Genomic DNA, 17,626 nt, shown 5'->3' with positions numbered 1-17,626 from the left:
GGGGACTGGGAACCGGGGACTGGGGCCCGGGGGCCCGGATTTGGTGATCAGAATGCTGAGAACGGCCAGTTCTCGGCTCCAAGGGACGGGAGAGGGGGGGATGCTCCTGCATTTCTGTGCCTGGGTACCGAGATTGGGCACACTGTCGCTCCCGCTGGCGCGGGAGGGTGGAATCGAGCCCTGCAGTGCTTGGCTTCAGAGAACTTCCCTGCCCTCCTCCCTCCAGAGCAGGATCGGGAGGCGAGTGGGATGAGAGGGGACAGGGAAGAAATGGGTTTGTCCTCCTTCTCCTGCCAGGGGAGCTGCGGCGCTGGGGTGGCTCGGGCTTTATTCAGGCTCGGCCTCCCGGCTGCCGGGCCTTGGCGTGTTTGTGTTCTGTGCCGGGGAAGGGGCTGCTGCTCCAACGCCTTATTTCGCTGCCTGTTTTCCTTCTGCTTCAGTGTCTCACCTGGAAAAAATTCTGTCTCCGTATGACTTTGTGGCTTGACATTCTCATTCCTGATGCTGGGAGGAGGAAGGGAAGGCACAGAAAAATAACCCAACCGTTGCTGCTCTGGAATCTATTGAAATATTCTTATTGTGTTTTGATCTTAAATAAAAAGAAAAAGAATCTGTGAAAGAAAAAAATTGCAAAATGTATTTAAAAAATTTTTTCAAAATACAAACTACTCAGATACCTAAACAAAGTATTGGTGTGATTTATATTTAATTATACTCTTTTWAAAATAATGATTAAATTTTACAGCATCTGTAAATCTTGTGGAATGAAAAGGACATTTAAAAATGTGGAAGTTTAGTGTCCCATGCCCTGACACTCAACCAGTGGCAGACCACCTTATCATATATTCTGTTATCATTACTTTTGCCAATCAAAGTTTTATCAGCCATGAAACAGAAAGAATTTGACCATAAAATCTGCTGAGGTGGAAAATACTTGCTTAACTGTCATATAATGTATGGGCTGAGAAAATAGATGTTATTATTGTAGCTGGATTACCAATGGTGTCGTATAAAATGCTATAGTCCTGGCTACCTCTTACAAATCAAGACAACCCATATTATTTAACCCTTTAGAACAGGAACATGAGACCCTGAAATACAAYGTGCCATTAATTTTTGGGATAAGCCATCTGAACACATGGTATTTGCACTCTTTCGGGGAATAAGCAGGCCCAATGTAAACAYACATTGCTGCCAAGGGGCATTTTACCTGAGTAATGGCTGTAAATTAATCCTATTAGATTGGACTTCTGTTGTGAGAAGTGGAGGTTCCCAGGAAATCCTCCACCTTTCCACCTTCTCCTGCTCGTAGGGATGATGGGCCTCTCAAACTGGATGGTTGTCTGTGACCTATCACTGCTCATTTTGGAGGGAACATGTATCAGGATTTTTCATTTGATATGTAATCAGTGTCTAGTGCCTTGATTTCACCATAGCTCATGTCTTGATGTAAGGATGTCTTTTGTGGGTCTGTTCTCCAGAACTTAACATTTTTCATCTGAAGGTTCAGAAGTGGGGCATGGGGTCAAAACTGACAATTTCCTCTTGAAAGGTGGCAGGTAATACCCTCTTCAATCCTGACTGGTTTTCATATCCGGCTTTTGTGCCCAAGTCCTCCATCCTGGCAGCAACTGGGGAACACAAGAGTTTTCTGCTCCCAGCACTGGTCAGCATCTCCTCACCCTTGAGGAGAGCRGCTTCCCTGTGGAAGGGCCAGCCCTGTTACATCAACTGCTCTCCCAATGAAGCTGACAGCACTAATCTGCATTACATGAGATTAAACAGGCACAGTAATTAACTTGCATAAGCGCTTTAGCAACTTTTGGCCTTTGAATTGCAGCCTGTCCTGTGCAAGTGGTGCCAAGCCTCTATAGGCTGGGCACAGCATAGGGGGAAGCTGGGGAGAAGAAAGCTGAAATTTCAGCTGCAAACAGTGGGCAGGAGAGAGGAAGCACATAGGGTCACAATGAAAGAGCTGCTGTCATTTTTTCAGGAGTCAAGGTGTGCTGAATATCATACAGGTGTKTTGAAAAGGCAGTATAGGCTCTGGTATCCAAAGCTCTCACTGAATCCACACAACTATAGAAGAAATACTCAATTTCAGTCCTATCTTAAGTGTTATGTGAGAAGTGAAGCTGTACCTAGGAATTTATTCCTTCAGTTTTATAGTTTTCACTCATCAGAAATCACACCTTTAACTAATTATTGCTATGCTTGGGAGATTCAGTTCAAACATGCCATCTTAAGCTGAACCAAAACATAGCTATGTCCATAACCTCTGCTAGCCTTGGGTGCTGGATTCTTCTCAGTGACTAAATGTCTGYAGACTTTAAGGCATCTATCCCAAGAACCACTATAGAAATAAGTCCAAAGCAATGGACTTTACACTGGTGTATGGCAACTCTTAAATATATCTGATGCAGCYAATTCAGATCTGCTTTGAATCAGAGGAACAGCAGGGAAGGCTGAAATGCATTGGCCTGTAGCATTTTCTCTTTCTTTGAAAACATATGGTGCCAGAGGAAAGGTCTCAAAGTCAGCAGGAAAACTTGAGAAGATTTCACTTCCCCACTTGTTTTACAAGACAAAAGTGAGGAGTCACCAGCAGGTCAGCTGAAATTTCTACACCTTGAGGAAAAAGGGTTGATCAGTCTGACTCCCAGACAGGGTGGGTTTCTTGTTTGTTTGACTTGCAGACTCAGGGTCCTCTTGCAAAGCTCACAGGAATGTGCTCTCAAAACCTTTTTGCCTTTCTGGGTGTGTTGTGTTCAGACACTTCAGAACAAAGCACTGGAAGTTTTCTCATCACCCAGATAGTCCCATAGCAGTTCAGATGCCTTAGGAACTATTGAGAAATGTGTACTGCTGAAGTAAACAGCCCCTTTGAATATGATGGACCTCAGAGCAATGTCACAAACCCTGAGGGCATGAAGCACTTCAGAGAGACACATKCAGTCTTAAAAACCTGTAGCAACCTTGGGAGAATTTATTGCCGATGAATAATCAGCTCAAGAGGATTCCACTTACAGGTGCTGATGGTGCAAAAACTTGCCTGAAGGTGAGAAAGCGAATGCAAAAGGGAAAAACATCCTCAATCCTTTTAACAGGTAATGGTATGTCTGSTCCAGTAGTCTAAACATGGTCTRGAAGTCAGGGCAGTGGCTGRCAGGGAACAGGTTCACAAAGCACTMACCATTTTGTCATAAACAAATCTGAGTTRATTTACTGATTGACTTGGGTCTGGGAACATCCTCATCCTCTGTGCTTGGGTTCAGTTCTTTAGCACAGCATGATTACTGCTTCCCAGGTATCTACTGCTGCAAACTGCTGGAATTTTATAGCCAGATCCCAAATCCTGCTGGCACGCACCAGCAGGTAGTGTAGGCTGTGCCACAGGCTGCTTCACCTGCGGCACCTGGGACCGTTTGAGTGTGTGCAAACACTGGTGTACAAAGGAGAAGAGAATAAGGTATTTAGGTGGATGTATTTGCTTGTCTCTGAAAATCCAGTGCTGAAACCCTGACTGTCACTACGAGGTGAGCAGCTCTACCTGGAGTATSTTGGGAAGCTCATTCCCTTCTGAAGAAAATCACTCATGGGTGTGAAATGCTCTGATTCTTATCTCAGTCTAGGCATGCTGTCAGTGGAGATAAAACTAGTAAGTGGTATTGTCATCAACATGGATCTTCTTTTCTGAGCACTGAAATTTACCTTCATAGAAGGGAGAATTTCTATATTTCTCCTTTAGACAATAATTTTTGTTTTAAAAGCTGGTGTAAACTCCATATATGCTCTTTTCTGTAAGAGATGGGAAAAGAAGATGGACACATTTACAGTGAATCCATTAGTAAAACACAAAATACAAGATAATGATCCACACTTGAAAGAACAAAACCAAAAGTATGAAGCTWGTAACATGAAATGACTTTGAAGTTCAACTAATTGTTTTAGAACTGGAATCTTAAACCCCATGTCTTGTTTCTACAAGAATCTCTTCACCTGATTTTGTTTGAAGATAGCCTGGTACTCTAAACCTTTGGGAAAGAGGTAACTGGTTTGGATACCTGCATGGAAACCACCAGTTCTAAAAATGTTTATTGCACTGTTGGCCTACTACAGTCCTTCATAGTGGCAGCTGGATAATAATGGTGACCTGCTTGATATTTATATGGCATTATTATAAATTTTGCTAACATATGTGATGTGTTCTTTTCAGTATTGGAAGGATATTCTTCTACTATTGTTTGACTACATTGCTGTTTGCTGTCTAGGATTTCAGAGTGCAGGATGGTAAAAGCTATAAAAAATAGAGAAGACCATGAAAATCATTCTTTCCCTGTAAAATTGCTAATCACATGTCACTGCAGCTTTACACAGTTGCATCAAAAACTTCTGATACTACTTCCAAAGAAGATTCATATTGCTGGGACCTTGTAACACCTTCTGATATATAAATACAACTTCTTTGCCTAAGTCCGAGTGGTATTTGTGAAAGGTCATCCYTTCAGCTGTGTGCTGAGGTTTAAAGTTCTCCTTAAAGGCCATGCTGGGTACAATGTTTTYTGCTTCATTCACAATTCCTGGTCAGCTTGCTGCCACTCCAGACCCATCAACACAATGAGGGTGCTGCTCTGCCCTGTGGTGGTTGAGGAGCAGTCAGGCACAGCYTCCCCAGCTTGACCTGTCTACAAAGGCCTCTGGATTGCCCTTGCCATGGTGGTGTCACACTGGAGTCACCTGCTGCTCCCAGRCAGTGGGTRGAGCAGGAATGGGGCTKAGCCAGGCACTGGGAAATGGTCTCWATGGCCTCTGGAGACTGAYTGGCTTTACTCAGCCTGGGAGAAGGCAAAACCAGCGGTCATTGGGCAGTGCAGATGAATAGCTGTGCTTTTAATAAATTGTRTTAAAACTATATGAAAATTAATTGGAGAATAGTGTACAACTGTCCCCAGTAGCAATTCCTGGGCTCCACAGTGGCTGCCTGCTGGCTTGTCCCCTCTCCAGTCCTGGCTGCAGAGGAGGATTTGATTYCTTCTCTGTTTTAAGCTATACCCTTGATTGCACATGAAAACTGCACTGTTGGCCACTGTCCAGAGTTGTAACCTYGTTGCCAGAATTTATTAAAAAAGCACCAGCTGGCCCTTTGTATCACTTAATCTTTCCTCTGATCATGAACAGTATAGAGGTACCTTTGTAATGCATCAGGACTGASGTTTGATGTAATGCCAGTGCTGCTGTGGGCTTTCATTATTACTTGGGATAACCTTCAATTTTATTTTCAGCAGGAAAAATAGCTTTCCATTATGTGTTTGCTGACAATTTATATGAATTTATCAGGTAATGAAATAAACAGTATTGTTTARAAAACAGTCTGAGCATATAACAGCAGTAAAGCATGATTTCTCTACAGAACAGTCAGCTAAATCTCCTATTTTAATAATTTATAAGCACTTGAAATATGAAGAATTAGAACATAATGCTCAGGTCCTGCTAATGTTTGAAAAGGGGTGTAGCTACCCCTAATTTTGGATTAGCAAACGAGCTACAATGGATGGGAGATRTCAAAAGTTAATTAATGGGTAAATAAGTAGTTCTACATGCATGTGTGTGAATATATGTAATAAAATGACAGAACTTTMTGTAGCTGAATTCCACTCCTAATAGCTCTTAGAAATTTTGAATTATGGGTATTCATACCTTGAGTTCTCTTAATTCTCTCATGAAGCACTTAAGTCTAACTYACTGGAGTATAAAGTAATCTGAGGGCTGTGATTGCTCTACAATAGCTCAGATCACATTAATACTGAAGGGAAGGTTTTTCTTTTTAAGTGTGCATTAGTTCCTTCAGCACTCTCTTCATCAGTCCCAGGCTTGTTTCATCTTTTTACAAGAAGAGTATATCTGGATTCTCAAAACTATTGCACTTAGTACAGCAATATTGATGACATTAAATGGAGCATTTCAAAATAGATAAATACACAAAATTCATGTGGATTTCTGTTCTGCTCAGATACCTCAAACCTTTCCTGATTTATCAGTTATTTCAAACAAATCTTTGCAACTGAAGAAATAGGCACAAGGAACTAGAGAGTGGTCTGACAGAYGTATCCTGATTTTAAGTTTGAAGAGTGCAAATCTGGAATCTGATTTCACAGCTGAAGCCCATGTGTAGTTAGGTGATCCAACGTCAGCTGCTTTCAAATTATTTCCCTCCACTAAAAGCAAGTAAATGAGGACTGAACAAATTAACTCAGTGTGACTGATTTGTGGCTSTAATTACCTGTGATGTAAGGTAATGACAGTGTTGGGCTGTGACAGCAGGTTATTGGCATCCTCACTCCTCACCTGCTGCTCATGCCTCTCCCCCAGGGAGGAAGCTCTGTTTAGTTTATCCCCTGAGCTGAATCATTTCAGAAATCTGGCTGGGAAGACAGCCATAGCTGGAGGAGCTGAGGAGGGTGACCAGGGCAGAGGGCACAGCAGCTGAGTGGGGTCTCTGGGGGAAGCCCCCTCRCTGGAGRAGAAGCTTGGTGGAGCTGCAGCCTTAGATTTGGGCCAGGAGTGTCTCCTTCGCTGGAGGAGAAGCTTGGTRGAGCTGGAGCCTTAGATTTGGGCCAGGAGTKCTGCAAGGGAGCTGAGGAGCMACGTCATGGACTTCAGTGAGACACGAGAGCCACTCCTGGACCTGCACCCACCTGAACTCCACAGGTATTTGGGTATAGAGTGAAGTCTTCATCCAACAGATATTAACAGAAATGCTCTGACTTGGGGGGAAAGGGGGTTTACTTGTGCTGGTTTTRATGCAGCACTGGGAAAAGGGGGGGCCTGGTTCACTCTGGAGTTGGCTATCACTGCCCATGGGTGTCTCCAATGTCTGTAAGGGGCCCTGGCTGGTTCTTAGCCCTACAGCCCAGCAAGAGGTTTCCTGAACTAGGTCTGGGAACCTGTAAAGGTGTTGGGATTTTGTTGTTAGCAAATACACCTTTTTGTTTCGGTAAGTAAATATTTTTATTTAATGGGCAATAATATTGCATAGGGAGCAAGTGACGAATTAAAAAGCCCCAACCTCATAAAACAGTTTCATAGAAAAAAAACCATAGATGTGTTAAGAGCATTTTTGTTTTGTTTTCCTTATTGCAAAGTTCTTCATGTTTCTATGACTTTGTCTGCAATGGGCTATTAGTCTCTGCTTGAGCAAAGCAAACTGTTGGTGCAGATTTTCTACCACTAAATACACAATGGCTAGAGCAGCAAATACCCACTGGAAATGCAGAGTATGGAGGGAAGAAGGGAGCATGCATGGGCAGGCTGTGAAATGTCGATCCAGTGGTAGTTTCTGGTGGCATGATTGTTTATTTTTGCTCAGGAGATGAGTAAGRGAGAAGGCAAACAACCACCACCAGAAAGCATGGTGGTACAAGAAATAGTGCAGGGTCACCTGCTCCCCCACAGGCAGGGATGTCAGGCACTGGCATGCAGGGAGGTGTCTGAAATGAGGCTGTGGTGCTTCTGTGTCAGCCTTCCAGGCATTTACCCACATACCTACCAGGCTGTGAATTCTTCAGTTCAGCAGCAGCCAACACCCACTGAGCACAAGAGCAGTCTGGCTCAAGTGAGAGGGATGTGATTTTGCTTTTTAGTTACCAAGTGTTGCATCTAATTGAACCTGCTGCAGGGGAGAAAGGCTGTTCTTAAGCTGATAATGCCTTGTTTAGATGTGACTTAAAATAACTGGCTTTGGGCAGCAACAGTGCCTCCACTGATCCCAGTGAGAATTGTCAYCCTGCCAACTCTGGCTGCAAGTCCCAGAATTATCACTGTCAATGACATCAAAGGCCCACTATCCTGTGTTCCTCATCACCCACTGAAGGACTGACTGAAAATCAAGAGCAAAAGCTGCTCAGGGCCACCGAGACCTGAAGAAGCTGGCCCASTTTGAACTCTCTTTCCTGTCTCATTTAATCAGAAGCTGTCAGCCACCTCCCAGCCAGGCTAAGGGGCCTGGAATGCAGCTGGTGAGAGGTGATCACCAAACCTGTCACACAGAGAGGCTTTTACCACAAACTGTGCTGACGAAACAGGATACACATGCATTAACTTACCCCATATATATATATATATATATATATATATGCCTTTCTGTGAATAACTTGTCAGTTCAGGACATCCGTAACTAGTTCATTCTGCCACATTTTGAAATTTTAGCTCATGATGGAAAAATAAAAGCATGTAGTGGGAGGTGTCACTAAAAGCAAGTGATGAATCCTGGCGCTGTCAGCATTTTGGATGATGTKAACACATTTCCATGCACTCGAGAGCCAGTGATCTGTATCCTTGTTACTCATCATCACATATCTAACCATAACTATGTTTTCTGTTACATGGCAGCAGAAGCATGCCTGTTGTTTCTCAAGTATGAAAAGGCCTTTTCCTTATGGCTGGAGTCCCGCATGCTAATTTKCCAGCTGCTAGACTTTGATCCTGGTCTAGCACAGCTGCTGTGAGATCAAGGGCTGTGTTCCATTTASCACAAGTTCTGAGGATGATGGAGAGCACGGGTTATGGTAGCAGAGTTGTGAGATGTTGAGAGTTACATGCTGGCAACATTCTGCTCCAGATAAAGCTGTACATGATGTCTACAGCTCTTGCAGAAAGGGAAGAATCAAAACTTTCAGGGGACCCAAGCATGTAATTCAACAGGATTACCTGTGTGTTGGCCTGCCCTTCCTCAGTGAGTTTTGTTGAGGTGCTGTTGAAATATAACATCTTCTTCTTGAAATACCAGTGGCAGTTTTGCCTGCATTTCCAGCTGGCCACAGCTGGGCTGCCCTGCAGCTGGCACCTCAAACATGACCTTTTTTTGGACATAGGTTAGCCAAGCCTCTATATATAGCCATAGCATATATATATATATACATATTTCCTAAACCAAGAACTGGGTTCTGTAGGCAGTAAGTGTCTCTTGAAAGCCTCACTGCAAGCCTCAATCTAAAATAAAAAACAAAAAACTTTACTTGTACCACAGAAAATCTTAAACAATAGCAAATCTAAGATTCATCCTTCTGGATCTGAAGTCTGTCAAGTTTTTAGACTTTGTTTATAGAAACACCACTGTCTTATTTGCTGGGATATTTTTAGGTGATGGTTAGTTTTTCTTTTGTACTTGTCTCTGGTAAATGAAACATAGAAAAGCCATAGGTTTCCCCAGTACTGACTGTGAGGGGTAGAAGAGCTTTGGGAGTGGTGTTTTCAGGAGGCTGGGAGATCCTTTCATACCTTAGAATTGAGAGTGGCTCTTTAGTATTCCTCTAGGCAAAAGGCATTACTAAATACAGTATCAAATTATTAAACTATTAAATAAGAGTGATGTGGTATACATTAGTTCTACATTGCATGATTAGGTTTGCAGAATAGTACCAATGAATTTCTAAAATCAAACGACAAGCTGGATTTTTTTCCTCACTTAATAACTACTCTTTTCATGGTATAATGATTCTGATGTTGATTGTTACCTCCAGTGCTGGACACTGAAGAAGGAATGGATGGAGTAAAAAAAAAGTATAAAATACGTCATGAATTAGTGTTGCAAATTGTTAAACACAGAAATAAAGATGGATCGGTTAAGCATCCTTTTTTCAGGAGTTTTGTCCTTTCAGATAGTCAGAGAAAATGTTGCTATAAAATCTGACATCCCTTGCACAAGCCAAATAAGGAAGTAGTAAGCAGAGCTGAAGGTTGAACAAGTTTCTTAATAAATACTAGTTCATAAYAGTTTGTATCATGTTTKGTTTGCCTCAGGTGGAACAAAGCAAATAACACCTAATGACAGTTCTTCTGGCTGATCCTATCCAGAAGGTATCCAGATTTCACACATTGATTTGTTATTCCACAATTCACTTTCAGTAGCAACATTCATTATTCGCCACTAGCTTTATATCACTGTAATTACAGTGTCAGTTGAGTAGTCTACTTGYCTATTGCAGATTTAATATCTTTGAAAAAATTGTGCTTTAATGTACTCTAAGAATATTGGACACTAAACATACCCTGTAGTTTGCAGACATTTCTAGCACATCTACATGCAAAACTATTGCTTTATTTTTTAAACATAAGATGGAACTTAAAGTGTATAATAAYTCAATATTTATCAGGCTTGAGATTTTACATCCATGCATCTTGCAAGCAATTAACAAGACTTTTATCCAGGTCTCTAGAAAACATCATTAATTTCTGCTTGTTTACATAAGAAGCAATTATTGCCAAACCCTCCCCTGGTGAACAGCAATACCTTGCTTCAAGCAAAAACAATGCTGTTGCTGTGTTAACATCCTATTCTGGAAGAAAAGCGAGCTGACTCAGTGCATGCAGTCGAGCCCTCAGAGCTGACTTCCAGAAGCAAAACAGGTTATGTGAGAATATGACCTTGGTGAGCTGTGCTAATGGCTGTGATTTAAAATTCCAGGCTTTTGTCTCAAGTAGAGAAATTAGATGAGACAAAATGCCTTTAAAACAACCCAAAAAGCATTAAGCAAAACAGAGATACAATTTAAAAAATTTACAGTGAATAACTAGGTGGTGACTTCCAGCTAAAATCCGTTCAGTTTTTCCCAAGCTGGCATGTGAGGAAATTTACTGTACCAAACCCACAGAATCTGTGTTTGTAGGAGRTCCCTTGCATACCTGTGCTGTGGTGGTGCTGGCTGACAGCACAGGAACACAATGCTCCACACCCACTATGGAGCATACTGGCCCAGTAATTTAACTGGCTGGCAAAGACAAGCTCCAAATGTCTTTTGTGTGTGATTTGTAGTTGGTGAGGACAAATTCATGTTCATTGTCTTCCTGCCAAAGGTAACARCTATTTAGATTGGGGTTATAACTGAGCAGGGGCTGTCTCCAGRCAGGTCCAGCATCAGTGTTCAGGAGCAAATGCTGCTTGTGCTCAAGCTGAACCACCATTCAGGATATCAAACTTCTTTGAATTGTGGTGTTCTCCTGTGAATGTAACAGAGTTTTGGTCTTMTGTGGGAAAGATTTAGGAGAGATATCCCTTAAAGACATTCACAGCACATACAAAGCATTTGTTTCAAATTTTTACACACATTTGCATATATTCTACTTCCATTTCTTAGAAATACTCATGCCTTTGAAATCTCAGAGAAGTTCAGAGGTACAGAATGCAGTGTCATGAGGAACACACATACGGTCCATTAGCTGACAAGTGAGCATTTTGCAGTGATGCAGACCATGGTGTTGTTAAGCAAGCATAGTTGTAGTCTTCCTCACACACAAACTGTCTTCCTCAATCTTAATCCTTCTAATCCTTAGACCTTTCCTATGTCAGGTGAGGATGAATGCTCCGTGTGTTCCCAGCTATCATTGTCCTGGTTTCCTTAAACCCAGACCACCCTATATCTGAACTCAGTGTTGTATCACTTTAATCATCAAAGAGATCACACTGTCTTCACTTACTTATGCCTTCATAGATTTGCTTAAGAATAATGCCAAGGTGTAGGAGGATTATAAAATCATACTTTCATTATTACACTTCAGCTCTGAAATCCTGAATGAGACCTTACTCTTAAATCTTCCTGACTTTATCTTATGCATATTTTCTTTTTATTTTGATTGTACTTGTTATTGCAAGTTCTCCGTTCTATACACTTTCTAATGACTTCTATATGTTTTCTAATATGTTCTAAAATATGTTTCAGTGTATAGAATAGAGCATTACTACATGAAAGTATATTAGTGTTTAATTTACAAATTTATATTTTAAAATCAGTGATCCCTTTCTCTAGTATTGCATTGGGATAGCCTTAAAATAGGTTGAATTTTGCAATTACTATTATTGAATAGGGCAGTTACTTTATTTAACATACAATTACTTGCTTAGGCATGTAAAACCTATCTGATAGAGAAGTTCTGTTTCATAGTCTATTGTTTCTGATACTAGATTTTGAATCACTAAGGAATGGCTATGAAGCAAAGGATTATGTCCATCAGTCAAAACTTAAATGAGCCTGTTATCACTACTGAGGAGTGATTTGAAGAATGAGGATTCCCTTAAGCATTAGGTTGTGTGGAGTGTCTGCTGCAATCAGTAAGGAACACTGTAAATGTAAAATTGAGCAGACCTGACATTCGRCTCAGGTTCTCCTAGAAGAACCCATGGACATGCAAACCCCTGAATAATCCCTGTTTTTACACATGTACAAATGTCATCAGTGAGGCTTTAAGGAAATAGTTCACGTTTTACTCCACTCTGCTTGGCTCAGGTCTGGTGCTCCACTCCTGTGTAGCTGCAGTGCCTCCAAAGTGCTCTGGAGAAGGTTGATGGGCAAACGGCACTAAACAGAACGAGCCCCAAAGCACTGCCTTGGAGGGATGAGCAGGAGACAGCCTGGCACTGAACAGCTTAGCCTGCCAAATCAGGCACCTCTGCTATAGCCATGATTTTTTGAATGATTCCCTAGTTAATCTTACTGAACTTGGTGGGAGGGCTTCCTTTCCATATCCCTGGCAGAAGATATTGTTCCCTCCTTTGTAAAACACACTGAAAGCCATTCTTTTGAAGTGTGACAATTTATGGAAGCATTGCTGCACTGCACTGCAAAGGAAATCCAAGTGTGTTCAATGAACTGAAGTCTTGAAGACAAAGTTTCACATGACTGACTTGTTATGCCAAAGTGAAATCAGATGCATCTATTAGGATGCAAGCAACCCCAAATTCAAAATCAGTTTTATGAATGAATGCATAATGCAGTTTGGATAGTCATTCCCTGAGTGTGCTGATCAACAGCATCTTGGATTCTGTGAATCACAAAACATGAACACTTGGTTTTTACACAACAGACCTGTGACTTACTGCAAGAGCTTTCTTTTTCAAMGTGTATATTCTAATTTTGGCTCTTACACATCCCAGCTGTGAGAGGCAGTTCCACCATGAATGTGGTTTGCACAGGAGACAGGATAAATGGACAATGTTTTCTCAGAATGTGTCTTGGGTACATTTRGGCACCCACCCAAACCATGGCATTTCTCAAGCTGCCAAATATGCGGTAATTTACCTCAATTTTCTCAAATAACTCCAAACATCTGACCTGCACAAGGAGCCCAAATTTAAGCTTCTGTTTTGGAAACCCTAGGCCACATTTGTTTTCTGGTTGAAGTCTTAGACACCAAAATGGTTTGGTTTTATGAAAACATTGCACAGTAGTTGATTAAACAAAGTCCATTGAATAAAAGCAAGCTATTGGAATCCTTAGCAGCCTTCACCTGATAGAAGAGGAAAGCACTCTTCAATTGTTTTAGCCATTCACTGTGGGTTTATAAMTTACAGGGTTTATAACGTGCCATCTCTATCTGTAACAGTGCTTATTTACCACGTTTATTTATTCACAATTGCAGAARAAAGCAAGTCTGTGCTGGGAAGGGGCTTTTTCCCATCCTTCTCAAATATCAGGTGCACACAGGATAAACCAGACAAACCTGGTGAGTCTTATAGCATGGTCTAAAAAGCAAAAGGGCTCTGTGTGCAGTGCTTCTTGAATGAAGACACAATCTTAAASCTGTGCTGCACCAAGGTGGAAGGGGTGTTGGTGCACTGGGCTGCAACCTGTCCAGTGCATCCATGGGCACACAGCAAGYCATGGGGGAGCCCAGTCTGGGCAGCTGCTGGGGTACAGTGTGGAAGGGTCAGACATGGACTTAGTCCTGGGCTTGGATGTTTTTATGGTCTGTKTGATAATTAAATTGTATTATGAGATCCTCAGGATACCACTGCCTCTGGAGCTCATAGGGATGAACTTTTTTCTGAAGATCCAAGACACCATTCATTGTTTGATGATTTGATTCCTCTTGGCTGCCTTTGACACTTTAGCTTCACTGTAATGTTTCACTGGCCTAGAAAACGACAGGCAGCTTTTGAGCAAGAAAGTGCAGGAGCASAAATAAATTCTATTTTTAGTCCTTCCTCTGATTTTCCGTGGGTGACACAGTTTCTCATGGCATGGCAGTTCCAGGGTGCRGCAGTGTGCCTTGCAGCTTGTTTTACAGATTTAACCCGCTTACATGCTTTCCCCTAATTAGAAGTTTCAGGTTTGAGGGGTTATCCTACTATTAATACCTGAATGACATTCTGATTTATTGCAGTGGGTTGGCAACAGATCTGTAGGTTGAGAAGATACAAGCTAGGAATTTAAAGAAGTACATAAGCATTAACAAAGCTGAGTGTGTGTCAAGTGATGATAAATTTTCCACTATACCCTTGATCACCTTATTATTAATGTCATCAATCTCTCTGTGAAAAGTGGCTCTGGGCATGCCCATATGACCAAATGTTCTGCTAAATAATTAATCATTGGGGCATGTTGCCAGAGTTTGCTGCTTTCCAATTTAATCTTAGCAACTTAACACATTTGTTTCTTTATTTGGAAACAAAGAGCTTTATGGATAAAAATGAGTCAAATGTACTGATATGTACATGAGGACTATCTAGCATTGAAACCATGTTTCATGAGGTTTCATGCTTGCTCTAGAAACGTTTTTCCATCTTTTAAAGCAACACCCCAAAATTAACAGTTGTAAGAATGATCACTTCAGGAGCACAAGCTGTTTSTGCTGCCAGAACCTGCATCCCAGCTGGCTCTCCCTGCCCCTTCAGWAGTAGCTCAGCCCTCTCTATGCTTAAAAGGGCATTCAAAATGCCACCCTATCAGGATATCTTTAGAAATAAATTATTACAATGTCAGTTTGATTGTTTAATTAAAAAYGGCTATGGATATCAATCCCTTTGTTGGACTGATTATTGTTTGTACCTAAAAATATGCTCTAAGCAAATGGTTTAAAAATCTCATTTTCTCTCTAGTTACAATTAATTTAATTTAGACTAACACTGTCTTAACTTGTAGCATTCAATTATTTAATGAGYCATGAAGAAAGTTTTCTAATTATAGAATCATTCATTTTCCACCGGTTCAAAGGCATACACTGAAATATATTCCATTAAGACCATGAGCTTTGTCCCATTCAAGCCCTTCTTTAATGGTCTCTGTTATTTCACATAAGAAGTAAATTCAATTTTAGTTTAAACATATGTATCATTATGTACTCGTTAATTTTGTTTGTGTCCCTCCAAGGATTTTTAGTTGAAAGATCTCATATCTGTTATGTCTGTGACCTTGTTGGGTTTTCCCCCTCTAGCTTCTTCCCAAGAATCAGTGGGTATCAGCCTGTTCATGAAAGATTAATACCAACCGTCCACACGTATTTACCCATTCATAGACTCTCCTCCTTCAGTGTGGCTCGTGGTTTTGTTTTTATTAATTCCCCCTGGATATTAGCTAGAATTGGCCAAATATAACATTGGCTTGCTGTTCTCTTTCCTGATGAGTCAGTTGACTGCACTTCCAAATCAGTATTTTCATAAGATCGCTTGCAATCTTCCCTGCTATTTACTGCTTTCTATTCATTCTCTGTTGTTGAACAAAACATATGGCAGTGTTTTTTTCCCCTTGACTGCATGCCTGAAACTTTTTAAAAGGGAAAGTGAGAATAGTTAATGAGCTTCTCCTTCTGGAAATCAAAAAGAACCAAGCCAARCAAGCATTTGTGAATACATGAATGTGGCTAGGAGGAGCCATGAATGTTTTCCCAGATACTCCTTCCCTCCCTCAGTGCACTGGGCTGGCACAACTACTTCATTCCTGCCTTTAATTGTACTGTTGTGCCTTCTAAATGAAAACATAAATAAGTAAGCTACTATTTCAAGTAGCTTATTTATGATATTTCTTATCATAATGCATAACTTGTGTAGGAAAGGCCATGGTCCTCCACAGTCACTGGTGTARTGTCTTGTGTAGTTTAAATTTCCAAATATAAACACATGTTTATAATCTTTTATTGGTGACACTTAGGTGTACTAGCTATCCCCAAATTCTTTGGTTTCCCCATGGGATACTCAACATAGATTCATGCAAGGAAAGTGTTAAAGTGACACATTACACCAGTATCTTCCAAAGCCCTGATCTGTAAAATCTACGCTTGAGCAAAAGGTATGGTAATATCCCTGGCACCATGAAAAGCTTTACTCTGCTGTATGTAAACATCAGGAATCTATGAAGAGCCTAATGGAAATACTGAACACATTTAGAAATCTGTTTAAATCAGCATGTTGTTGCTTGTGTATATATACACATTTTTAAGCCTAGTTTCTTCTCTTTCCATATCTGCTTATTCTTTTCCACTTTCTTTCCAGTGAGTGTGAAACTGTTTCAAATATGTCTCCATAATCCTACCCATAATTCAGGTAGCATGCCTTTTACTCAAGCTGTTCATAACCTTTATAGCTCAGGTAACTCCTGTGGATAATGCTTTCCTGCTTTTCAAAAGAGCCAGCAGCCATCTCCTCTGTTTCAGTTCTAAATACTTGGAAGCGTTTTTTCTGGTAACTGAGGTGACTGATTTAGTTGGTCTTTGGATTAGAAGTATATACCCTGTTAATCTGCTTTTAGCMAGAGTGTACATTCCCTGTCACTCGAGTAACCCTGGAGATACTGGAAATACATTTCCCTCTGATACATTTTCCTCTGAGATGTGGTGTCTACGAGGAGAAGAAGGAAGGGCTGTCGGTGTGACACAACCATGGGTGGTGGCAGCTGCAGGGTTTATAAATGGCACAAAGTAACTCACTGCTGATGATTTGTAGCTAGGGCAGTGTCCAGGCTCTTGCCTTCAGCTCTGCAATCCTGCTCTCCCCTTTCCAAGCACTGTGCCTTCAGATCCTGSGCTGTTCAGCTGAAGGGCTGTGCCAGGGGCTTGACCCGCACTAASTGAGGAAAACAAACCTACCCCGTGTGACAATGGTGGCTGTCACAACCGCAGAGGCCACCCTGGCACCCGCTGTAACTAAATCTTTCCTCTGGGCCTTGAAACCCTCTTCCCATTTGTTGTCTATTTCGCTTATCTTTGGCAGGTGCTCATTTGTTTTGTTTCAGTATTGTRTTACGCCAGTTGAACGAAAACCTTTAATTCTGAAGGAACACTTGAGGGCCTGGATGAGTCAATATTGACAGAAGATACTCAGGAATKGTTAAAGAGGAGCCCAGCCCCGAGCAGCACTGACMAAAACGTGCTGCAGATGATGCAGCYCTGGTCAGAGTGATGTGAAATGAGCGATCYCCGTTAGCCCTGCCAGCAGAGATCCAGGTCAGGAACCTCTGCAGCAGCTGCCACAAGGGACACGACATGGTCCTTTAAACCTTCAGCCCCGGCAAAGCCCGAACGGCGGCCTCAGGCCCTGCAGCGGCCCTGGCTCTTACAGGGGCCCACACCGGGCGGCTTTGGGGCACATTCATCCCTCTGCCGCGGTCACCGTGACCGGGAGACTCGGCAAAAAACATCCATTAACGCGCCCCGGCGGCACACGGAGCACCGCGCATCGCCCGCCCGCGGTACCGGGCTATTAACAGGCTCCACGGTGGAGATGATCGGCCGGGTCAGCGCGGTACCGGGCCATGAACAGACCCCACGGTGGAGATGATCGGCCCCGTGCCGGGTCAGCGCGGTACCGGGGGGTGGAGATGATCGGCCCCGTGCCGGGTCAGCGCGGTACCGGGGGGTGGAG

The 17,626-nt window shown here is 42.0% G+C and overlaps 1 protein-coding gene across 3 annotated transcripts in view; it reads left to right on the top strand.

Moving 5' to 3' along the window:
* Positions 1-6,368: 6,368 nt before the first annotated feature.
* The window catches only part of ACSL3 (acyl-CoA synthetase long chain family member 3), a 63,258-nt gene continuing 52,000 nt past the window's right edge, over positions 6,369-17,626 (top strand). For 2 of the 3 annotated variants that reach the window (XM_057385873.1, XM_057385872.1), the window contains exon 1: positions 6,370-6,708. The gene's annotated coding sequence lies outside the window, so the exon portion shown is untranslated. Of the gene's footprint in view, positions 6,709-17,626 lie in introns of all 3 variants that reach the window. The other variant, XR_008966596.1, reaches the window with a different exon arrangement.

Source organism: Malurus melanocephalus, unplaced genomic scaffold (genome assembly GCF_030028575.1).
Source record: "Malurus melanocephalus ecotype Western Australia unplaced genomic scaffold, MMel_1.1 scaffold_884, whole genome shotgun sequence".
In the NCBI taxonomy this organism is placed as follows: Eukaryota; Metazoa; Chordata; class Aves; order Passeriformes; family Maluridae; genus Malurus; species Malurus melanocephalus.
This window is presented reverse-complemented; position numbering and strand designations above follow the sequence as displayed.